We start from the raw sequence: 26,495 nt of genomic DNA, 5'->3' as shown, positions 1-26,495 counted from the left end.
ACAACCTGCTTGCTACACTTTATTTTATTTGTGATCTATTTATACAATCGATTACAACTTCATCCCGTCTCCGTGCCAATTTTTAGCGCCGTTGCCCGAAAGGGATTGACAACACCTTTAACACGTCGGGCTGCGAGTATTTGGCATTTGTGTGCAGGAGTTGTTTATGTTGTGATGCATGGTTCTCCTACTGGTTCAATAACCTTGGTCTCATCACTGAGGGAAATACCTCCCGTTGCTGTGCTGCATCATCCCTTCCTCTTTGGGGAAATAACGACGTAGTTCAAGCAAACATCAAAAGGAATTTCTGACGCTGTTGCCAGGGAGGCATCATCAACATCAACCAGGTTCGTAATCACAAATCTCATCTCCTTGCAATTTACATTATTTGCCATTTGCCTCTCGTTTTCCTCTCCCCCACTTCACAAAAATTTGCTGTTTTATTCGCCCTCTTTTTCGTTAGCCATTTTCTCGTCAGATCTGTTTTTCAGTGCAATCTTGATGTGAAGTCACCATGACTCAAGAGAACACTAAGTTGTGTGATTTCTCAAATACCAACAACAATGATTTTATTAGCACTCTGATTGCTCCTCCCACCACTAGTGCGGAGTCTTGTGATATTAATACTGCTTTGCTGAATCTTGTTATGAAAGATCAATTTGCCGGTACTCCTAATGAGGATGACGTGTCCCATCTAAACACATTCATGGAATTATGTGATATGCAAAATAAAAAAGACGTGGACAATGATGTTATGTAGCTGAAATTATTTCCTTTTTCCTTGCGAGATCGCGCAAAAATTTGGTTTTCTTCTTTGCCTCACAATAGTATCGATTCTTGGAACAAGTGCAAGGATGCTTTTATTACTAAGTACTCCCTCCGTCCCAAAATTCTTGTCTTGGGTTTGTCTAAATACGGATGTATCAAGTCATGTTTTAGTGTTAGATACATCCGTATCTAGGTAAAGCTAAGACAAGAATTTTGGGACGGAGGGAGTATTTTACGCCCGCAAAATCATTTCCCTTAGAATCCAGATCATGAATTTCAAGCAGCTTGAACATGATCATGTTGCACAACTTGGGAAAGGATGAAATTGATGCTAAGGAATTGCCCAACTCATGGGTTAAATCTTTGGATGATCATACAATTCTTTTATGCCGGGTTGAATTTTGTTTCTCATAATCTTTTAGATTCCGCCGCTGGGGGTACTTTCATGGAAATTACTTTGGGTGAGGATACTAAATTGCTAGACAATATTATGGCAAATTACTCACAATGGCATACCGAAAGAGCGCCTCCTAGTAAAAAGGTCAATTCGGTAGAAGAAATAAATTCTTTGAGTGAAAAAGTTGATGCTCTTATGAAGTTGGTTGCTAATAAAAGTGCTCCAATTGATTTTAGTGATGTGCCTTTGTCTACTTTGATTGAGCAAAATAGTGATGGCATAGATGTGAATTTTATCTCGCGAAACAATTTCAATAACAATGCTTATAGAGGTAATTTTAATCCTAGGCCTTTTCCTAGTAATTCCTCTAATAATTATGGTAATTCCTATGGTAATCCTTCTTATAATAATAATAGGAACACCTCTGATGTTGAGAATAATATTAAAGAATTTATCAATACTCAAAAATCTTTCAATGCTATGATAGAAGAAAAGCTGAATAATGTTGATGATATGTCTAGAAGTATTGATAGAACTTATCATGATGTAGAAACTCTCAAGATGGAAATTTTTGTCCCTAAAGTTGAAGAGTAAATTAAAGCACCTTATGTTTCTATGGATAAGAACCGCTATGCTTAGAGCTAAAATAGAATTTTTAGAAAGAGCGTTTTCTAGTGATTGCTTTCATAAAAGTGATGAAGATCTTAAAATGATTGGTGTTTCCTCTATTGATTCTCTATTTACTAAAATTAATATTGATAAAAAAGGACTAGAGAAGAGTCAACTTTAGCTAGAAGGCGTCCCGATAATTCGGAGGGTGAAAATCTTGTTGAGAAAATTGATAAAAGTGGGTTTGAAGAGGTTAAAACTTTAACTAGTGATGTGGCCACTATTTTGGATAACAAAGACTTTAATTATGATAGTTGCTCCTTGGTTTATTGTATTTCTTTGTTTCAACCCATGATAAATTCACCCCATGCTTATGAACAACATAAAGCATTTACTAAACATATTGTTGATGCTATGATGAAAGCTTCTGAAGAAAAATTGGAATTAGAAGTTTCGATTGCTTGAAAATTACATGATGAATGGGAACCTACCATCAAAGTCAAGATTAAAAATTATGAGATTTTTGCTTTATGTGACTTGGGTGCTAGTCTTTCTATAATTCCGAAATCCTTATGTGATGTGCTTGGTTTTACCGATATTGAAGAATGCTCTTTAAATTTTTACTTGGCGGATTCTACTATTAAAAAGCCTATGAGAAGAATTAATGATGTTCTCATTCTTGCAAATAGGAATTATGTGCCCATATATTTTTATTGTTCTTGATATTGATTGCAATCTGTCGTGTCCAATTATACTTGGTAGACCGTTTTACGTACTATTTGTGCCATTATTGATATGAAAGAAGGCAATATTAAATTTCAATTTCCACTAAGGAAGGGTATGGAACACTTCCCTAGAACAAGAATTATGCCACCATATGAATCAATCATGAGGGCATCGTATGGATCTAGAACTAAAGATGACAACACTTAGATCCTTCGCGTTATGCCTAGCTAGGGGCGTAAAACGATAGCGCTCCTTGGGAGGCAATCCAACTTGTATATTTTTTCTTTTTGGTTTTCTTGCTGTTTTCAATAAAATACCCAATTATGCGTCTGATTAGATGTATTTTTGTGCTTTAAATTAGTGTTTGTGCAAAGCAAGGCTTTTGGGATGATTTGGGCGAGAGTTGATTTGATCTTGCTGAAAAATAAATAAATTTTCGGTCACGGAATATTTTTTGTTTTTAACGGAAGAGTGATTTTGAGTTGATTATTTTTGCAGAAGATAATAAAAAATTTATTCACACCATCCTAATTTTTCGGAATTTTCGGAGTTACATAAGTATTCGAAGTAGTCATATTGCTACAGACTGTTCTGTTTTTGACAGATTTTGTTTTCTTTGCGTTGTGTGCTTGTTTTGATGATTCTATGGTTTTTTTGAAGAGATTTTTTCCATAGAAAAGTTGTAATACAGTAGATATAATGCAAAAATAAAATATGAATAGGTTTGCAACAGTACTTATAGTAGTGGTTTGCTTTCTTATACTAACGGATCTCACGAAGGTTTTGTTGAGTTTTGTATGATTGAAGTTTTCAAGTTTTGGGTGATATTACGATGGATGAAATAATAAGGATTCATGAAAGGATAAGCTTGGGGATGCCCAAGGCACCCCATGTGGCACCCCGGCTTGGAGATACCGGAATGCACCGTATTCCATCCCAGAGATCAAGATGAAGTCTTCTGGAATACGACACTTCTTGATATAGAACTAATCAACTCTTATTACAAAGGATAATTACAACTGTCTGATGTTACAAAGGTTCACATCAGTGCGGCGACACTATGCCTGTGATACTACACTTGCTCTATGCTAGCAGCGGAACAACTCATAGCAGTGGAAATCTTCCAGAAGTGGAACAATGACGAAGGTGGTGAACTCCACTCCGTAGGGACTCTGGCTGGGACACGATCTAGCTCGCACGAACGGAAACCATGACAAGCAATAAAGCAATCACGGCATCACCTGCAATCTAGCATGACACGCCAGGTCAGTACATTGAATGTACTTGCAAGCTCACAACAACCAAAAACATCAAGGCAAGACAACAACATAGCATTAACAGGTTAATAAAATTGACAGCTACCGTGATACGACAACAACTACTAAGCATGATATGAAACTACTACCATACTGATAAACCAACATCTCCATCCCAACAACAATCTCATTCTTGGCTAACCGGCCAAGCAATATACCATATCGACCACCTTGTGGTCCATACGATCACCTCGTGATCAAAACATCCATATGATCACCTTGTGATCAACATATCCACACGGTCACCTCGTGACCACATCACAAACTGAATGATCATCCTCAAGATCATCTCAACATCATCATCAATATCCTGCCAAACTTTTACTGCTCCCATACATCATATAAATCATCTATAAGTCATTCCGTCTTGTGAGTGTTGCTCAAACGGTGTGACCTAGTACGAACTTGTGCCCATGACCGAGGACGTGGCTATCGATAGATTAAACACAAACACACTCTACAGAGGTGGCGCGCTTTACCCACACCATAGAACCCATGGCCTCGCACTCCCATTCAGGTGGACCAATGGCGTTCCGACAAAACCGACCTGCTGCCATGATACTCTCCCGGCCACTCCGACCAACACCCCCTTGGGGTTCAGTCCTGGGTGGCCCCATGCCTACCAAAGGCACCAACGACCACCGTCGTGCCAAAAACGGTCCCAAACGGGGACATGAGCTCAGAACCAAACCTGGGCACACAAGGCTTATGCCGTCCTACCTGATCAGGGTAGCGCCCGCGCATAACCTTCCCTCATTGGACGCACGGGTGAGAGGCATGACAACAGACCTAGCTAGGGTCTTCCCATACAGGCAAATGTGGTTGCATTGGAAAAGCCTGGTTCGGTGGCACCTGACCAACTTAATGATGGAATTTATCCCCAAAAATATAATAATGATAACTGATAACCCGACATCAACTATCAACCTATAATCCAAGTCATAGCAATATCCAACAAATAATCCAAGCATAATATCATCATACCAAAATACTCTGAGGATAGCATAACACTACTATCATGATGAATCTAAAAACAATAATACTACTACTCCAATATGCAAGAACAAGCTATCCAATTAAGATCCACATGCAAATATCATCTTCGAAAATAATACTCCAAGCAACAGAACATCAACTATCATCATAAAGATAATCATACTAACCACTAATAATCCAAAGGCAACATGACATCCAAAGTAGTACTCCGAAATATAATACCAGATACCAACATGAAAATAATCATAACATAGGCCACTAATAATCCAGAGGCAACATGATACTCATCAACTGCAAACATAACTCCTAGTAATCCAAACAATAGCATGGCAACAGCAAGATCAAAATAACACTCCGAGAAAATGCCATGCACAGAGTCATGTAGCTAAAACAATATTTCAAACAAGTTCAAATAATTTAAACCATGTCAATTCATTATAGTGATGCAAATGGAGGTTGTGGCCTGCCTGGGGTGGAAGAAATCACCGGGCGAAAGTGCGAGAAACTCGCATAAAGAATCGCCGGAAATTGTACTCTCTCACAGGGGGCTGAATAAGGGCAGGGGCAAAATGGTCATTTTCAGAATGTCAAAACATGATGAAAGTGATTCCATCGGAACAGACTCAATGAAACGAAGAAGTGGGATTTGGAATCACCTGATTTGGAGCTACAGGTGAAAAGTTGTGATAGTTTTTCTGCCAGGGACTTACCTGTAATAAAATCATCACAAACAAGCCCTTGCATGGAAAAACAGAATGTGCCTTTAGCAGAATACGCTTTTACGGAAGTGAAAACGTATTCCTACCTGAAGTAGAAGGGGAATACGCTTTCGATAAGCAAAGACGTAATCTAGAGGATTACACCTCCACTTATCCAGCGTGGCAAAGGCGAGCCGGCTCCTGTCTCGCTGACTGGTGAGGCCCGCCGTTGATTCTCTCTCCTCCCGCGCCTTCTTCTTCTTCTTCTCGCCGCTCGCCCGATGGAGCAAAGGACTGGGCCGGCTCCGGCGGCTGTTCCGGCAGCTCCGGCCATCTCAGGCGACGCCCCAGCTACCGGAGAGATTAGCACGATGAGGCGGAACTGCCTGGATGCCTCACGCACGCCGGAGAGCGCTGGAGATGGCAGAGCCTCATCTACGGCGGACGGGGTCTTCGGACGGGTAGTGAGCTCGTGGTAGAAAGCCACCGGAGAAGGAGGTGAAGTACGGGGGCGGCGTCTAGGTGGTGGAGGAGGCTAATGGTGGTGGTGAGGGGGGTGGACGAGCTCGACAGTGCCGGAATTTTGCCGGAACCGAGTGGCGGGAGTAAATTGCACAAAACCACCACTTTGAAGGCTAAGCTTGTGAAAAACACTACAATACATTTTTTTCAGAAAACACCACGTCTACGGTAATCTTTTTGCAAAAAACACTGATTGGCGGATTTGACTCGATTGAGCACGTTTATGACAGATTGGGCCCGCTAGTCAGGCTGACGTGGCACCACCTAAGTAACGGTGAAGTTGGCTAACGTTATCATCATGTGTGGCCCTGTGGGGTCCACCTGTCATTGAAAGAAAAAAAATTGGTGCTCATTGACCTCGCGGCGCTGGACAGAGGAGCGCTGTTGTCGGCGTTCTAGGAACGGGGGTCCCCAGACTTGCCTGCCTGCGGCCTGTGGCGTGGCTCGATGGAGGCCCAGCACAACCCATCTTCATCAACACAGGCTCAAGACCCTCGCGAGGGGCCAAGCCTTGCGGGGCGGACGACAAGGAGCTTCCTCAGGCACGGCCTCATCAGGCTGGCTCATGAGGGGGCGGAGAGTTCAAGGCAGGGTACCTCGCGAGGTGCCCATGATGCAAGCCATGACGACCAAGGGCGCCAGTCGGGCGCCAGCCCGCGCAGTGTCATCCTTTCCTCTTTGGTGCAAAGGGAGCAAGCGCAGGCGAGAGCATCATGCAAAGGCGTCCATTTCGGTGCAACGAGACCAAGACCAGCCCAACGGCTGGAAGGAAGTCATTGTGGAGCCCAAGCCGGCGTCATCACTAGAGCCTTTGACAGGCGAGGACCAACTTTAGTGGCGATAAGTGTACCCGATGTTCCCTTTCAAAATGGCCAATTGTTGGCGCCCTTCCCGCTCAATATTTGGGAAGAGGCCCAGGGCCTTTGCCTATAAATAGGACTAGCCACCCCCAGGGTAGAGGCATCTGGATCCTCACCAAGAAACCAGTAGATAGAGCGACTGAACCCCTCCTTGCAGTTCATCGCACCAGCCAAGAACAGACCCTCGCGAGGCTGTTCTTCCTTGTATTGTTCATCATCAGCCCAAGAGGCAATCCACCAAACCACACACTGGAGTAGGGTATTACACCACAATGGTGGCCTGAACCAGTATAAATCCTGTGTCTCTTGTGCTGTTTAGTTTGGTAGTTTAGGTCCTTGCGATTCGGTGAGGAGCGAGCCGGTAGAGGGTTGAATCTCCGCGCGCACCCCAGTGTTCGAACCTCAAGGGTCTGCCGGAACCCGAAATCTGACATTTGGCGCGCCAGGTAGGGGTGCGCCGGAATTTGCCTTCCGCCGTCTTGTTCTTCCCCGACCACCGCAACCATGTCTGACGCTCGTCGGGCTCGCGCCGAGCGCCGAGCCGCCCTCGCCTCCCATGTCGCCCAGACGGCTCCTGTCGACGGGCGCCCTTGTCGTTCCCTGTCACTTGCTGTCAACGCCGCCACCTGCCCGGTGGGGAACGAGCAGCAAGCATCGTCCCAGCATCCGTCCATGAGGCGGGACGGCCGCACTGCCATGCCCTCGCTCACCCCCGCTGGTTCTTCGTCACGCGCGCCCCGCGCGGCCATGGAGGCCCGAGCTGCGCTCATCGCGGCAAACGAGCTCCTGCGCTACCGCCCCATCGATGACGTCTATGAAGAATGGCTCGACCGAGTCGCTAAGCTCGTCCGCGCCGCCGGTGGCGCCCCCGCACCATCCTTCTCGCTGCACCGCACCCTGCCCCACGCGGGCGATGAAGCTCCTGGGGCACCTCAGCCGCCTCCTCCTCAAGAAGGCGCCCTGGCCCCAAGGCGCGCGGCCCCTGGGCGGAACCCGCTTCGCCAGGCGCCAGCGCGGCAAGAGCAGAGCTGCCAAGAAGTCCCTCGCCCACGAGAAGCCGCCCGAGCGCTCCCTGCTCCAGCACGTCAAGACCCAGCACTGCCCCCAGCCGCGGCACATGGGGACCCGCAGGACCAAGCTCTCTGTCGCCCGAGTCCTCCCGTGGCCACAGCGGGCTGCCGCGCCTTCACCTCCGAGCTGCGCAGCGTCGCGTGGCCCAGCAAGTTCAAGCCAGACCTGCTCCCTCGCTATGATGGCACGGCTGACCCTGCGGAGTTCCTCTAGCTCTACGAGTTGGGCATCGAGGCTGCTAACGAAGACAAAAAGGTCATGGCGAACTGGTTTCCCATGGCGCTCAAGGACGGAGCCCGCACCTGGCTCCTGAATCTGGCCCCAGGCACGATCTCTTCCTGGGACGAGATGCGCACCCGCTTCATCGCCAACTTCCAGGGTAATCGCGACCGGCCACCCGCCGTGAGCGACATGCGCCGTATCAAGCAGCAGCCAGGGGAAACCCTGCAGAAGTACATCCAGCGCTTCAACAACACTCGCCTCTAGATCCCCAGGGTAACGGAGGAGGCCATCATCTCTGCCTTCTTCGACGGTGTGCGCGATGTCAAGATGAAGGAGGAGCTGGCAATGCATGAAGACTTGTGCACCTCCCTGGAGCTGTTCAACTTGGCGACCAAATGCACCTGGCTGAGGAGGGGCGCCTCTCCCTCCTCGAGCTTCCTGCCGCGGACCCAGAAGAGAAGAAGCCCAAGGCCAAGGACGTGAAGCGCAAGGGGGCTGCCGTGATCGCGGCCGAGCCAGACACCAAACGGGGCAGAGATCAGCCCGAATCCTCCAAGGGCAGCCGGTACTGCCTGTACCACGACCTCCACACCCACAACACAAATGAATGCCAAGAGCTCCGTGCCGTGCGCGAAGGAAGGGTCGGCAAACGTCCCGACCGCAGTGACCGGGGCTACGGCCGAGGAGGAGGAAGGAATGCAGGACACTGGGAAGACCGAGGCCCGTGCCAAGGGTGGCGCAACCAACCTCGCGAGGACCGCTGGCAGGACCCGCCTCGTGAGGGAGGCTGGAGGGATCAGCCTCGCGAGGATCGCCCGCAAGGGAACGCAAGCCTCCCTCTGCTGCCGCCGCAGCCAAGAAGGAATGAATACCGTCATCAGGACGAGGGGGCTGGGGGCTTCCAGGAACCGCGTGCAATCGCCTGCATCCTGAGCGGAGCTCAAGCCCCAGCCTCTCAGTGCATCTTCAAGCAGTTCGCCTGCGAAGTGAATGCAATCCTACCCAATCTCGAGGCCGCACGCCCTCTCAGGTGGTCGGCGTGCGCCATCACGTTCAGCTCAGCAGATCAGCTCAAGTGCGCGGCCACAGCAGGAGTCCTCCCGATGCTTTGTTCCCCAATCATCAGCAACGTGCTAGTCACCAGGACCCTCATCGACGGCGGGGGAGGGCTCAACGTCCTGTCCGTGGAAACATTCGACAATCTTCAAGTGCCTTACAGTCAGCTTCAGCCAACCAAGCCCTTCTCCGGAGTCACCCACGGCTCCACGGTCCCGATAGGGCAGGTCCGCCTTCCTGTCACCTTCAGGGCACGCGACAACTACCGCACCGAGCTCATCGACTTTGACGTCGCCCACATTCTCCTGCCGTACAACGCCATCCTCGGGTACCCGGCGCTGGCCAAGTTCATGGCCGTAACCCACCATGGCTACAACGTCCTCAAGATTCCAGGAAGCGGCGGGGTCATCACGGTGCCCTGCGAAGAGAGAGACGGAGTGTGCTCCCTGGAGCGAGCCTTTCAGGCCGCATCACTGGAAGACCCAGACTGCAGCAGTAGGAGGCTTCCCGAGGCCGCCCCCAAGGAGAAGAAGACATCAATCGGCCCGGCTCCTCAGGAGGCAGGCCCCGGCCTCCTAGCCCGTGCCTGGCCAGGAGGAGCCTCCTTCCATCGCATAGGGAAGTGCGCCCGGCGCCCTCTTTAGGCAGGGCTCAGGGGCTCTCCCCTGGAGGGCCGCCAATGTCGCCAAGGTCACGAGGGAGGCGCTTGGGCACCACGTGGAGGCGTGCTTCGAAGCACGTTTCCCTAAAGAAGCAGCAAGGCAAGGAGGACCAAACCCTCAGGAGTTCGTCAGCAAGGCCATTCAGGAGCTATAGGAGTCAAGGGTCATGAGAGGCAGCCACCTCCTACCCGCTGTGGCCCCCCATCCAGGCGAGGATGGTGGGATGCGCGTCTGCTTCGACATACCAGGGCTCAACCGAGCCGCGTCTCAAGAGCACCTCTGGCCCTCTCGAGTGGGACGTTGCGAGGGTCCGCCCCACGGCTACGTGCGCATGCCTTATGGCCTGCCGAACACGGCTGATGTGCACCAGCGTCTCATGAGGGCCATCTTGGAGGCTCAAGAGGTCAGGCGTGCCGCAGCCCTGGCGGAGATGGAGATGGCCTGCGAGGAGCCGCCAGCACCTCCGGAGCCTCCAGAGGCCCCTAGGCCTGGGGGCTCGTGAGGATTGGCTCCCGCAGCCCACCGAGTCTGCTACACCAACACCCCTTCGTCCCCAACATCTTCAGGTGGCATCTTTCAAGTTTCGTTTCTGGCTAGGAGCGCCTTCAGGGCCGCATTATTCCCAGGCCGCGTGGGTCCGTCCCTGCGGCATGTATCCCTTTTATTTCATGTCCTTAGCTCATCTTATTGGGGGCGCCCCTTTGGGCTGCATCATCCCCAAGCCGCTCGGGCCTGTCCCAGCGGCATGTATCCTTCTTGCATTTATCTTAGGACTATGCTTTCGATCCACCATGCTTGTTATTTGGTGCCTTTTTCTGGGTGTCGGAATCTTGCATGTTAAAGGGGGGGTGCCTGAGCATCGCGACTCAGGGCTCCTACCGGCCCTCCGGCCCTCACCCTCTGGTCTTGTCCATGGCATCGCAACTTGGCAGGCCAGCGACGGCTGAGACCAGCCCGAGAGCCGGGACCCGAGGACATAGAGTTCCGTCATCTAACCCATCTTGCACGTTAAAGGGGGGGGTGCCTGAGCATCGCGAGTCAGGGCTCCTACCGGCTCTCCGGCCCTCACCCTCTGGTCTTGTCCATGGCATCGCGACCTGGCATGCCAGCGACAGCTGAGACCAGCCTGAGAGCCGGGACCCGAGGACGTAGAGTTTCGTCATCTAACCCAGCTTGCGCGTTAAAGGGGGGGTGCCTGAGCATCGCGACTCAGGGCTCATACCGGCTCTCCGGCCCTCACCCTCTGGTCTTGTCCATGGCATAGCAACCTGGCATGCCAGCGAAGGCTGTGTAACGCCTCGGATTCGTTGCGCTAGGTGTCCGTCAGTTATTCACCGTCGTTGCCATGTCGTTTGCTTGCGTGTTGCATTTTGCCATGTGATCATCTGCATTTTATCATGTCATCATGTGCATTTCATTTTGCATACGTGTTCATCTCATGCATCCGAGCATTTTCCCCGTTGTCCGTTTTGCAATCCGGCACTCCTATGTCCTCCGGCGTCCTCCTTTTTGTTTCCTGTTGTGAGTGGGTGTTAAATTTACTCGGAATGGCCCGAGGTTTGCCAAGCGGCCTTGGTATAGCACCGGTAGACCGCCTGTCATGTTTCTTGCCATTTGGAGTCCGTTTGATACTCCAACGGTTAACCGGGTAACCGTAAAAGCCTCCTTCTCTTTGCAGCCCAACACCCCTTCCAAAGTGGCCCAAAAACCCAGCAAACTCCTCTTCATGCTCTCGGTCGTTCGATCACGATCGTGTGGCCGAAAACCGCTCCTCATTTGGACTCTCCTAGCTCCCTCTACCTATAAATATGTCTTCCTCCCCGAAATCCCGGTGTAAACCCTAGTCTCCACCTCCCTCTCGCCCGGCGGACATGTCCGCACCCGGCCGGTCGCATCTCTGCCGCCGCCCCAGCCAGTGGCACGCCGCCACGTGGCCCCCGCGCCCTCCCACCGCCGCCGGACCGCGGGGCCCGAGTCGGGCCCGCGCGAGCCCGGATCCCACCGCCGCCTGGCCCGTGCTGCGGCGCCGCCCGGTCGATGCCGCCTCGCCTGGCCTCTTCCCCGATCCAGGAGGGATCGGGAGGAGGGAGACCCCCACGTGGGCCACGGCCCAGCCTCCTCGGTCCCGCTCCGGCCCAGCGGCCCAGCTTCCCCGGCCTGCCTGTTTCCCGTCCTTCCTGGGCCAAGCCCATGGTGAGCCCCGCTGCTAAACTCCGCCCGTGCGTGTTTTAGCTATCCCGCGTGCATTAAATTTTTTTTCCAGAAAACTGCTAAGTCCCAGATTTCTGTCATTATCATGCCATGTTCGTCATACTATATCTCTGCATCCGTAGCTCCGTTTCACGCGTATAATATGTCAAATTGTTCGCCTCAACGAGTACTTCATTTCATTCCATTGCATCATTTTCATTTGAGCTCATCTTGATGCCAGAAATGCTGTTGGAAGAGTGCATGTTGATGTTAATCTGCTGAAACTGTTATAACTTGCTCATTTGTCATTTTTGCCATGATTGATATGTGCATCCTACGAGGTTGATGTCTTCATGTGTTTTGATCTATGCCATGCCATCTTTCCAGGGGTGTATGCCATGTATTTTTGTGATCAGTGTGGTGACTAGCACAAGCATGCAAACTAGGCTTCGTGATATTGCTGATTTTAGTCCCTGTTCTGCTGTTATTTTGATGCCAAGTAAACTTGATGCTACAGAGAGATCCATGCATATTTTGAGATACTTAAGTAAGGGTGTTTTGAACATATGGTCATTGTCTATCCATTCATGCCCTTGTTTGCAATTATGGAGTAGCCTAGCATGTCATTTGAGTGCTCTACTTTTGCTTCAAAATGTTTCCTGGCAGATTGTTTACTTGTTATTCAATTTAGCCAAGGTTGCTATAGTTCATCCTTGCACGCCATGGACTTGTTCTTGCCTTGGTTGGCTACACAAACATGCCTTCTTGATGATGCTATGCTTATATTGTCATGCAATGACTTGTGGTGAGTGAATCGAGCTTGTTAAGTAGTGTACTTGTTGTTGCTGTTTTCCTGACAGATTTTGTTATATTTTGTTGCTATGTAAACATGGTTCTACTAATCATTCTATGCATAATCTGGAGATGTTCTATAAACATGTTTTGATATACTGTTATTCCCTATCCATCCATGCCCCTGGTTGCATTTATAGCTTGCTGTAGGTTATTCATATCTTGCTCCAAATTTGCTTGGTAATGTTGCTATCAGCCTGTTAGCATTAAGTTCCATGTTTCCATGATTGTTTGCTAGTGATCCATGCACCCTATGACCTTGCTCTTGCCATGTATAGCTTCACAAACATGCCTTCTTACTGTTGGTTGCCTTTTCATGCCATGTATTGCTTTGTGGTGAGTGGTTCAAGCTCACCAACATGCTTACTTATTGTTGTTCCTGCCATGTATGAATCTGTCATATAACTTGCCATGTTTACATGGGTGCCATCTTATCTTCTGATCCTTTTTGGCTTATGGTCAGTAAGGGACTTTTGATCTATGCTATTAGTAGGTTCATGACATGCCTTTGTTTGCCATGATAAGTTCCGGTAACATGTTGTTTGATAGCTCTGAACATTGCAATCTGATGTTATTTCTGCTAAGTCTGAAACTGTTATTATTTGCAATCTTCCCATGTCCTTTTGAGCATGTTCTAGTCTTTTTTGGAGATAGCTCAGTGTTCATGTTCTGTTGTGCTTTACCTGTACTTCATGCTCATGCCTTTTGTTCTTATGTTGGGGTGCTGTAGCATGTTTCTTTGATGCTTGCAAGATGCCTAGTTGCTGTTTTGGACAGATTGTTGTTATGGCTTGTATAGCGGGTGTGAGTTGAACCGTTGCTCCGTTTTGAGTGTGCTCTATATGAAACTTGCTTAGAATTGCATTTAGTTTCATATTATCATGTTGCATCCTTGTTTTGGTGTGTTTGCTTGATGTTTGGGTGCATTTCGCATCAATGCCATGCTTAACTTGTTTTGCTCATATCTTCTAGGCCGTAGCTCCGAATCTAATGAACTTTATATGTAACTTGACTAGAATTTCATGTAGATCATCTTGGTGCATCTTAATTTGCTGTTTAACAACTTGAACATAATGTTTATTCAGATCTGGACCCATTTCGAAATTTGCATATGAGGACTTATCGGAATTGTTATATGTTGTTTCCGGCCTCATTTAAACTTGCCTTGATGTGTTGTTCTTGTTTGCATCATCTCTTTCCATGAGTAGCTTCATCTAGCTTTGTCATGCATCATGCTTGTTGTGCATCATGTCTTGCCTATGTGTGGTGTGTTTACCATGTTGTGTGCTTCTTCTCGATAGTACTCATTTCGTTGCGATCGTGAGGATTCGTTCGTCTACGCTTGGTTCGTCTTCGTGGCTTCATCTTCTTCATGGACTCGTTCTTCTTCCTAGCGGGATTTCAGGCAAGATGACCGCTACCCTTGATCTCACTACTATCTTTGCTATGCTAGTTGCTTCGTTCTATCGCTATGCTGCGCTACCTATTACCTGTTTATCAAGCCATCCCATATTGCCATGAACCTCTAACCTTTGACACCTTTCCTATGCAAACCGTTGTTTGGCTATGTTACCGCTTTTGCTCAGCCCCTCTTATAGCGTTGCTAGTTGCAGGTGAAGCTGAAGATTTCTCCATGGTGGACAGGGTTATGTTGGGATATCACAATATCTCTTATATTATTAATGCATCTATATATTTGGTAAAGGGTGGAAGGCTCGGCCTTATGCGTGGTGTTTTGTTCCACTCTTGCCGCCCTAGTTTCCGTCATACCGGTGTTATGTTCCCGGATTTTGCGTTCCTAACGCGGTCGGGTGATTTATGGGACCCCCCTGACAGTTCGCTTTGAATAAAACTTGTCCGGCAAGGCCCAACCTTGGTTTTACCATTTGCCTCACCACCACCTACTTTTCCCTTGGGAGTCGCTCTCTCGAGGGTCATCTTTATTATAGCCCCCCCGGGGCCAATGCTTGTCTAAGTGTTGGTCCAGACTAGAGCACCGTGCGGGACCATCCCTTGGCAACTTGGGTTACGTCGGTACCTGTACGCTTAGCTTATCCAGTGTTGCCCTGAGAACGAGATATGTGCACCTCCTATCGAGATTTTTGGCGCATCGGGCGGCTTTGCTGGTCTTGTTTTACCATTGTCGAAATGTCTTGTAAACCGGGATTCTGAGACTGATCGGGTCTTCCTGGGAGAAGGTCTATTCCTTCGTTGATCGCGAGAGCTTGTCATGGGCTAAGTTGGGACACCCCTGCAGGGTATAAACTTTCGAGAGCCGTGCCCGCGGTTATGTGGCAGATGGGAATTTGTTAATGTCCGGTTGTAGATAACTTGACACCAGATCCGAATTAAAACGCATCAACCGCGTGTGTAGCCGTGATGGTCTCTTTTCGGCGGAGTCCGGGAAGTGAACACGGTTTTTGGGTTATGTTTGACGTAAGTAGGAGTTCAGGATCACCTCTTGATCATTGATAGCTTCACGACCGTTCCTTTGTTTCTCTTCTCGCTCTCATTTGCGTATGTTAGCCACCATATCATGCTTAGTCGCTGCTGCAACCTCACCACTTTACCCCTTCCTTTCCCATTAAGCTTTGCTAGTCTTGATACCCATGGTAATGGGATTTCTGAGTCCTCGTGGCTCACAGATTACTACAACAACAGTTGCAGGTACAGGTTATGCGATGACCATGACGCGAGAGCGATGCTTGCTTGCGTTGAGTTTCTTCTTCTGCTTCTTCGATCAGGGGATAGGTTCCAGGTCGGCAGTCTGGGCTAGCAGGGTGGATATTGTTTGAGTTTCTGTTTATGATTCATCCGTAGTCGGATGTTGTTCTAGTATGTTGTATTGTTGTATTCATGTGACATTGTATGTATTGGATGTATCCCCACTATTATGTAATGTTGATGTAATGATATCCACATTGCAAAAGCGTCTTCAAGATGCGCTTCTATCCTTGGTGGGACCTTCGAGTTCCTTTAGGATAGGGTCGCATCTTGGGCGTGACAAGTTGGTATCAGAGCCTCGACCGACCTTAGGAGCCCCCTTGATTGATCGTGTAGTTTGGCCGTTGTTGAGTCTAGAAGAAAACTATTTTCGGAGTCTAGTTATATCGGAGAGTAGGAATTCTTTTACTCCTCAGCCTCTTCGTCGCTCTGGTAAGGAATCTTGATGTAGGTGTTTTGAATTACTCCTCTTCCCCTTCAAATTTTTCTTTAGGCTCACGCAGTTGGTTTTCCGGTTGTTGTTCCTCAGTTCTTTTTTATCCGGTGCATTTCTCGTCAAGTTGACTCGAGCCTCTTCATCTTTGAGATCAATCCTCAGTTCTTTTCGATCGAAGTTCTTTTTCCATCCTCAGTTGTTTTCTTTTCCCACCCGCCCTCCCTTCTTCCTCTTGGAACCGGAGTCCATAATCGAATATCCTTACTACTCGTGCGAAGTCTTTGTTTTCAACCGGTGTTTTCTCTTGAAGATATTCGTCGTTTTCCCCTTCCAAGCTGCCTTTGTTTTCCCGCCCTCCCACCCTCTTCTTTCCGGAGCCCGAGTCTGTTTCGAGCGTCAATTTCATTCGTGTGGAGCCTCTTCAGTCTTCCCTCAATTATTTCAACCAGTGAATTCTCGTCTCGTTCGGCATTCTTCATCTCTTTTCTTTTCCGGTGGACTCAATTCAAGTTTTTTTCGGGTTGATCACATACTTTTCCTTGGATAAAGTGTTTTCCCCTTGCTCGTTCGCCTCTCGCCAGTTTATTCTTCCGGAGTGCTCAAGACATCTCAGAAGATTCGTCTGTGTTCGAATTAATTCGAGGTGGTCACCTCATTCAAATATTTCATTGTTCCGGTGCTTCATCTATATTTTCAACATCCCTTTCCAACGGTGTTATCTCTTCAATGGGCCCTAACCCACAGGTCTTTTCCCAGGATCTTACCTGACTCTTCTAATTCCCCCGGAGTCATTCATAATTCTTTTCAAGTGTGACGTAAGAATGGATTCCATCAGTCACATGACTTCTCCCAGATCGATTTCAAATCATTTTCATTGTTGGCTCTACCTCTTTGTTTTTAGTCTATCTGATTCCGTGAGCTTTCGATTCTCGTCATCCTCGTCGTTCCTCTCTTCTTCTCGAGTGCTCTCGATTTCTTTGCTTCTTCTCTTGAGTTCTTGTTTCACCTCATCCATTTTCCCTTCCGTCTCGGTCCTAAGATCTTGGGACGAGATCTCTTGTTAGTGGAGGAGTGTTGTAACGCCCCGGATTCGTTGCGCCAGGTGTCCGTCAGTTATTCGCCGTCGTTGCCATGTCGTTTTCTTGCGTGTTGCATTTTGCCATGTCATCATCTGCATTTTATCATGTCATCATGTGCATTTCATTTTGCATACGTGTTCATCTCATGCATCCGAGCATTTTCCCCGTTGTCCGTTTTGCAATCCGGCACTCCTATGTCCTCCGGCGTCCTCCTTTTTGTTTCCTGTTGTGAGTGGGTGTTAAACTTACTCGGAATGGCCCGAGGTTTGCCACGCGGCCTTGGTATAGCACCGGTAGACCGCCTGTCAAGTTTCGTGCCATTTGGAGTCCGTTTGATACTCCAACGGTTAACCGGGTAACCGTAAAAGCCTCCTTCTCTTTGCAGCCCAACACCCCTTCCAAAGTGGCCGAAAAACCCAGCAAACTCCTCTTCATGCTCTCGGTCGTTCGATCATGATCGCGTCGCCGAAAACCGCTCCTCATTTGGACTCTCCTAGCTCCCTCTACCTATAAATATGTCTTCCTCCCCGAAATCCCGGTCTAAACCCTAGTCTCCACATCCCTCTCGCCCGGCGGACATGTCCGCACCCGGCCGGTCGCATCTCCACCGCCGCCCCAGCTAGTGGCACGCCACCACGTGGCCCCCACGCCCTCCCGCCGCCGCCGACCCGCGGGGCCCGAGTCGGGCCCGCGCGAGCCCGGATCCCGCCGCCGCCTGGCCCGTGCTGCGGCGCCGCCCGGTCGCTGCCGCCTCGCCTGGCCTCTTTCCCGATCCAGGAGGGATCAGGAGGAGGGAGACCCCCACGTGGGCCACGGCCTAGCCTCCTCGGTCCCGCTCCGGCCCAGCGGCCCAGCTTCCCCGGCCTGCCTGTTTCCCGTCCTTCCTGGGCCAAGCCCATGGTGAGCCCCGCTGCTAAACTCCGCCCGTGCGTGTTTTAGCTATCCCGCGCGCATTAATTTTTTTTTCCAGAAAACTGCTAAGTCCCAGATTTCTGTCATTATCATGCCATGTTCGTCATACTATATCTCTCCATCCGTAGCTCCGTTTCATGCGTATAATATGTCAAATTGTTCGCCTCAACGAGTACTTCATTTCATTCCATTGCATCATTTTCATTTGAGCTCATATTGATGCCCGAAATGCTGTTGGAAGAGTGCATGTTGATGTTAATCTGCTGAAACTGTTATAACTTGCTCATTTGTCATTTTTGCCATGATTGATGTGTGCATCCTACGAGGTTGATGTCTTCATGTGTTTTGATCTATGCCATGCCATCTTTCCAGGGGTGTATGCCATGTATTTTTGTGATCAATGTGGTGACTAGCACAAGAATGCAAACTAGGCTTCGTGATATTGCTGATTTTAGTCCCTGTTCTGCTGTTATTTTGATGCCATGTAAACTTGATGCTACAGAGAGATCCATGCATATTTTGAGATACTTCAGTAAGGGTGTTTTGAACATATGGTTATTGTTTATCCATTCATGCCCTTGTTTGCAAATATGGAGTAGTCTAACATGTCATTTGAGTGCTCTACTTTTGCTTCAAAATGTTTCCTGGCAGATTGTTTACGTGTTATTCAATTTAGCCAAGGTTGCTATAGTTGATCCTTGCATGCTATGGACTTGTTCTTGCCTTGGTTTGTTTCACAAACATGTCTTCTTGATGATGCTATGCTTATCTTGTCATGCAATGACTTGTGGTAAGTGAATCGAGCTTGTTAAGTAGTGTACTTGCTGTTGCTGTTTTCCTGATAGATTCTGTTATATTTTGTTGCTATGTAAACATGCTTCTACTAATCATTCTATGCATAATATGGAGATGTTCTATAAACATGTTTTGATATACATGTTATTCCCTATCCATCCATGCCCCTGGTTGCATTTATAGCTTGTTGTAGGTTGTTCATATCTTGCTCCAAATTTGCTTGGTAATGTTGCTATCAGCCTGTTAACATTAAGTTCCATGTTTCCATGATTGTTTGCTAGTGATCCATGCACCCTATGACCTTGCTCTTGCCATGTATAGATTCACGAACATGCCTTCTTACTGTTGGTTGCCTTGCCATGCCATGTATTTCTCTGTGGTGAGTGGTTCAAGCTCACCAACATGCTTACTTATTGTTGTTCCTGCCATGTATGAATCTGTCATATAACTTGCCATGTTTACATGGGTGCCATCTTATCTTCTGATCCTTTTTGGCTTATGGTTAGTAAGGGACTTTTGATCTATGCTATTAGTAGGTTCATGCCATGCCTTTGTTTGCCATGATAAGTTCGTGTAACATGTTGTTTGATAGCTCTGAACATTGCAATCTGATGTTATTTCTGCTAAGTCTGAAACTGTTATTATTTGCAATCTTCCCATGTCCTTTTGAGCATGTTCTACTCTTTTCTGGTGATAGCTCAGTGTTCATGTTTTGTTGTGCTTTACTTGTACTTCATGCTCATGCCTTTTGTTCTTATGTTGGGGTGTTGTGGCATGTTGCTTTGATGCTTGCAAGATGCCTAGTTGCTGTTTTGGACAGATTGTTGTTATGCCTTGTATAGCGGGTGTGAGTTGAACCGTTGCTCCGTTTTGAGTGTGCTCTATATGAAACTTGCTTAGAATTGCATGTAGTTTCATATTATCATGTTGCATCCTTGTTTTGGTGTGTTTGCTTGATGTTTGGTGCATTTTGCATCAATGCCATGCTTAACTTGTTTTGCTCATATCTTCTAGGCCGTAGCTCCGAATCTAATGAACTTTATATGTAACTTGACTAGAATTTCGTGTAGATCATCTTGGTGCATCTTAATTTGCTGTTTAACAACTTGAACATAATGTTTATTCAGATCTGGACCCATTTCGAAATTTGCATATGAGGACTTACCGGAATTGTTATATGTTGTTTCCGGCCTCATTTAAACTTGCCTTGATGTGTTGTTCTTGTTTCCATCATCTCTTGCCATGAGTAGCTTCATCTATCTTTGTCATGCATCATGCTTGTTGTGCATCATGTCTTGCCTATATGTGGTGTGTTTACCATGTTGTGTGCTTCTTCTCGATAGTTCCTGTTTCGTTGCGATCGTGAGGATTCGTTCGTCTACGCTTGGTTCGTCTTCGTGGCTTCATCTTCTTCATGGACTCGTTCTTCTTCCTAGCGGGATTTCAGGCAAGATGACCGCTACCCTGGATCTCACTACTATCTTTGCTATGCTAGTTGCTTCGTTCTATCGCTATGCTGCGCTACCTATTACCTGTTTATCAAGCCATCCCATATTGCCATGAACCTCTAACCTTTGACACCTTTCCTATGCAAACCGTTGTTTGGCTATGTTACTGCTTTTGCTCAGCCCCTCTTATAGCGTTGCTAGTTGCAGGTGAAGCTGAAGATTTCTCCATGGTGGACAGGGTTATGTTGGGATATCACAATATCTCTTATATTATTAATGCATCTATATATTTGGTAAAGGGTGGAAGGCTCGGCCTTATGCCTGGTGTTTTGTTCCACTCTTGCCACCCTAGTTTCCGTCATACCGGTGTTATGTTCCCGGATTTTGCGTTCCTAACGCGGTCGGGTGATTTATGGGACCCCCCTGACAGTTCGCTTTGAATAAAACTTGTCCAGCAAGGCCCAACCTTGGTTTTACCATTTGCCTCATCACCACCTACTTTTCCCTTGGGAGTCTCTCTCTTGAGGGTCATCTTTATTATAGCCCCCCGGGCCAATGCTTGTCTAAGTGTTGGTCCAAACTAGAGCACCGTGCGGGACCATCCCTTGGCAACTTGGGTTACGTCGGTACCTGTACGCTTAGCTTATCCGGTGTTGCCCTGAGAACGAGATATGTGCACCTCCTATCGGGATTGTCGGCGCATCGGGCGGCTTTGCTGGTCTTGTTTTACCATTGTCGAAATGTCTTGTAAACCGGGATTCCGAGACTGATCGGGTCTTCCTGGGAGAAGGTCTATTCCTTCGTTGATTGCGAGAGCTTGTCATGGGCTAAGTTGGGACACCCCTGCAGGGTATAAACTTTCGAGAGCTGTGCCCGCGGTTATGTGGCAGATGGGAATTTGTTAATGTCCGGTTGTAGATAACTTGACACCAGATCCGAATTAAAACGCATCAACCGCGTGTGTAGCCGTGATGGTCTCTTTTCGGCGGAGTCCTGTGGGGACCCCAACTCATAAGTCGTGATCGCCGAATGCACGTGTACAGTGATCCCAGAGATCAATGCTCACTGAACACATAGAAGCTGAATAACAAGAGTCTTACATCCATACATACCGTTTTACACAAGTAGGACCATTATGGTCATGTCTTGAGTATAACATCGCAGCGGAAATCTTCGTCGATAACTTGGACCCACGCCATCTGCCTTAACCCTACAGGCATTCTGACTGGGAAGCGTCCTATCTCGCATGTACGTCACCGAAGTGTTCTTCATCACATCCTGTTCTTCCATGCCTGGTCAATTAAATAACCAGTGGCAAGCCAATGAGTACTTTGAATGTACTCGCAAGCAACCCATGTTTTGGTTCAAGGTACAGCAATGCATGACATAGGTAAATTTTTGCATAAAGCTAGTTTTGAGTGCAATGACATGTTCAACATCCTATAAAGCATGCATCAAGAGAATTCAAGTAACCATGAGATCTGGTCACAGATATCAACATAAATAGAGTGGGCACCAACCCATTTATCATAAACATAGTGGGCACCAACCCATCTCGGTCATGTCAAGTCATTTGACTTGACCCAAGTCATTTCCATCATCACACACACCGAGTTTGTAAACAAGTGGACGTAGCCCAAGAGCGGTTACCCAACTGTCCATGACCGTGGACACGGCTATTCGAATAGTTTTACACTCTGCAGAGGTTGCACACTTTACCCACTAGATCCGGGGAACTTCTGTGTCATCCACGACCCGCGGTACCTCAAGTACCCGGGGTAAGCACCCGATCACTACCTTTTCCTAGACGACACTAACATGGAGTCCACTCGATTGGCAGTAACCCCCGTGCCCAACATTTCAAATAACATTTTCATGGAGCCTTGCTCCCATTTTCATCACATACCACTGGCACGGGGTACCAACGGTGTGTCCGGTGCCCCATGAAGATGGTCATGGCCGCCCTACCTGGCACGACCCCGTCCCAAGAGAGAGCACCAACTCTCCCCCGTCACTAGTAATGCGGGCTCCAAGCTAGTATCGGTCTAGGTACTCAATAATGCCCTTTCCCATATAAGGGTAGAGTGGTCGCGCATGTAAGGTTGGAATAACGGTCGCAACTCCGACCAATCCGTTTTGAAAACAACACACACTTTCCTTGGCACACCACTTCGTCATCAAGTGGTCACCCATCTCATCATCTCCCTCGGGCATAAGTGGCACCCGATGGGGTTTTTGAAAAGACTTTTGAAATCACTTTGCCTCCTTCACCATGCACAAACCCATCCCATTTGCGTAGCATCTACATTTATATCCTATCTACTCCCACTGGCATAACCCTCATAAGAAGGTAGGGCCATGCACAATGCAAGTATCAATGAGGAAATAACAGAGGCAACCAACCCACATGTTTCACCATCTCATCATGATTCCGATGCAACAATAATAAAGAGTTATATGTCATGCATAAAAAGGGTTTCATGGACATGGTCAAAGGGCTGCTTGCCTGGTTCGTCAGAGTCTTGAAATCTTCTGGTCCTTCTCCAAGTACTCCGTCTACTTCGTCAACTAACGTCGGAAACAAACACAATAAGCAACACAACAAGGCAAGGATAAATGTGCTCTAAAATGTGAAGTTGACTTTTATTGGATACCTCTGGTCATATGAGGAATGACCAAAGTGATTTCATTGGAAGTGGATCAATGGACATCTCCGAACATTTCAATATGATGGAATCAAGAGGTTTATGGATTTGCTAGAAGTGTACAGAAATATTATTTTGAAAAATGAGCAAAGGCACCCATTTAACAAAGGATGATTTTAGAAGCATCTAGGAATTGGTTTCACTGGATTTTGAGTCCAAATGAATTTCCTATGAATTTGCAAAGCTGTTAAATATGAAGAAATGGCTCAATAATTTGTGTGGTACAGAAAGTATCAAGAAAAATGTTCATAAACTAGGTTATGAGCTTAGATTCATCTAGGAATTGGAATCATGGCATTTGGAGCAAGTTTGAGCCTTCTGTGATTTTCTAAAGTTTATGACAGAAATGGAAAGATGGGATTTGATAATTGTTTGTGAAGAAAATCTTTGTGGAAAAATGTGCAAATTGCACCATGTGATAGATCAGGAATTTATGAACCTATAGAAATTAGAATCATCAAATCTCGACTTGATTTGATTTATTTGTGGAGTTTTGAAGTTGACTGGAAAAAGAAAAAGAGAAGGGAAGGGGTTATACCTATACTGCGCACCGAGCGCAGCATAGCGCCACAATGCATTGGGCCGGCCCAGCTGCTCGGCCACGCGGGCGACAGGGCCACATCGGTGGCGCCTTCAAAGGAGTACGCCTCCCTGTGGTGGAAACGGTATGCGGCCTATGCCGCCTCCACTTAAGCAGCGAGGCGCGACCCACCCATCAGTGGCCCCTGCCTACTGGCCGGCCGACAGGCGGGGCCCAGCTGCAGGTTCGTCTGCTACCTCCCGCGCGGGCGCGACGGGGAACAGGGCAAGTGCTCGACAGCGGCCGTTGGCGCTACCGGCCACCGTTTTCGGAGGTCCGGCCACCGGCGTGCTCAGGGAAGAATGGCGCATCCGACGAGGTACTCCATGGAGGCAGGGGTGGTCGGATGCGGGCGGTGCATCACCCGCGGTGGATGGAGGCGACGGCGAGGTTGGGGCACGGCGCTGCGGTGCGTCCCCGGACGAGGGAAGGATCGTGGGAGCTCCGCCTTGCTCAGGGGAGCCTACTGGTGGGGAGAGGAGAGGGGGAAGAGCTCAGGCTCGGCTGAATTTAGGTGGAAGCCGGCGGCACTGCTCCGGCCATGGAGGTGGACAGAGGGCATGGGAGGAGGATTGGGTTGGTCCAGGGGGTCACTGGGAGTGAGAGGGTACGAAAGGAGGCCAGAGAGGGCTCGCGGGTGGCCTTAAATAGGAGGGGGCGAGGTGCACCACGGAACCGTGCGCCGGCGAGGCTGTAGCCGTCGCTAGAGGCCACGGGAGGGCTTGGCTTCGAGTCGGGGGTCTTCCTGGGCGTGGTCTACGGCCAGGGGAAGGGAGAGAAGGAGCGGGGAAGCATCAGGGTAGCGCGCGTGTGAGCATGCCCATTGGGGCTCTTAGGCGGCCGGCGCGCGTGCGAAAGGGGGCAGCAGGAGGGAGAAGGAGGAGGGGGACAGGGGCGTGGCGTGCTGCGGACGTCGAGGCACATCGTAGGGCGCGCTGGGGAGGCCCGAGGTGGCCGGAAGCGGTTGGCAGGGGGCGGCTACAGTGCGGGAGCGCACTGTAGCGCGCTCCAGAGCGTGCAAATGGCCGGCATGGCATTTTTTTGGCAATGTGGGCGCGGCCACTGATGTCTGGTAGCGCTTGGGGGTAGTAAAGAAGGGTTTAGAGGCATTGGATGCCCTGGGGATCCACTGGAGTGAGGAGGGAGGTTGAGAGAGAGAGAAATGCAACTGTCCAGGGAGGAAAAATGGAGTTCTCCCCCCTCCATAATTGCTTCCTTTGGCATGAAAGCGTCCAGGTACTAGAGGGGGACTGGGAGAGGTTGTGGCAAAAAGTTGAGCTCATGGAGAACAAGGGAAGAGGTGAAAACATCAACTTTTAGAAATTACCAGAAGGTGTTTGATGTTGGTTTGGGCAAGAAGGTGATTTCCATTTGCCATGAGGCTCCACAGGGTGAAATAGCACACATAATTAGGGCCCTCTACCCATTTTGAGCTCATTTGGGCAAAGTTGTCAATGCAACTTTTGTAAACCCTAGAAATCAGCATAAATGGACTTTTCATGATTTAGCCATGCAAATCTGTTCTCCTTGATGAACCACTTGATGTGGTGGCCTCATTTGGTCATTTTATCATGCTCACAAAAGTTGAGATCAAAAGGAGAAAGTTGCCAATGTAGAGTTGTTCAAATTTGGTTCTGGTCAGAGAGGGTTTTGGGGCACTTTGATCAAGCTAACTTGTTCTCCAACTTGTGCCATTTGGTCTAGATGCATTATTAGACCATTGGAGCATGTGCACCAAGCTTGAGAACATTTGGACATATTTGGCAATGTAAAGTTGCTCAAACTTCAGAATGGACAGAAATGGTTTTGAGGGGTTTTGATGATGTTATCTTGTTCTCCAAGTCATGAGGCTTGGCAAGATCATCTAATATGTCATATGTGACATGATAGAATTTTCTTGGAATTTTTGGAGAATACTCCCTTTGTAAATATTTCAAAAGCTTGAAATATCCAGGAAGGGTTTTAGAGGGATTTGACCAATATTTTGAACATGACCATGTGTTGAAACTCTTATATATGGAAAATATATGTCCACTGAGTTTCCCTAATTTTTGTCAAATATTTTTAAAACAATAAAATAATTTTTCCCTATTAAAGACCATTTCTGGCCTTAAGAAAAAGCTTTTAAATAAAATAGTAAAACAACTTTTAAAAATATATTTTTGTGGTTCCTGGGTATCCTATATCTAATAGGAGTCAAATATATTTTTAGAAAGGTTTTTACTGCCCTTAATTAAGTACTTGCAGTGCAAACCTCAATTCAGGGGTTTTTGGAAAACTAACTTTAGAAAATACTTTCTGGCCAAATTATTTTTGTAAGAAAATTCCATATTGCACTATACACATGGCATGGTCATTGGGCAGGAGTTTGGGGCAAGGAGATGAAATATAGAGGGTAGAGTAGTTGACTTTAAGAAGCACTTGAAAAGAAGCACAGAGAGAAAACCAACTCCAAATAAAAGCCAAATAAGGCAAAAAGTTTTTGTTGGTCCAAATTTTCATGCTTTATTAAAGAAAATGAAATGCTACAAAATGCAGGGTGTGACAAGTCCGGGAAGTGAACACGGTTTTTGGGTTATGTTTGACGTAAGTAGGAGTTCAGGATCACCTCTTGATCATTGATAGCTTCACGATCGTTCCTTTGTTTCTCTTCTCGCTCTCATTTGCATATGTTAGCCACCATATCATGCTTAGTCGCTGCTGCAACCTCACCACTTTACCCCTTCCTTTCCCATTAAGCTTTGCTAGTCTGGATACCCATGGTAATGGGATTGCTGAGTCCTCGTGGCTCATAGATTACTACAACAACAGTTGCAGGTACAGGTTATGCGATGACCATGACGCGAGAGCGATGCTTTCTTGCGTTGAGTT

This window comes from Triticum aestivum, chromosome 6B, assembly GCF_018294505.1.
Source record: "Triticum aestivum cultivar Chinese Spring chromosome 6B, IWGSC CS RefSeq v2.1, whole genome shotgun sequence".
NCBI lineage: Eukaryota > Viridiplantae > Streptophyta > Magnoliopsida > Poales > Poaceae > Triticum > Triticum aestivum.
The sequence above is the reverse complement of the archived record's forward strand: the minus strand, read 5'-3'. Positions refer to the sequence as shown.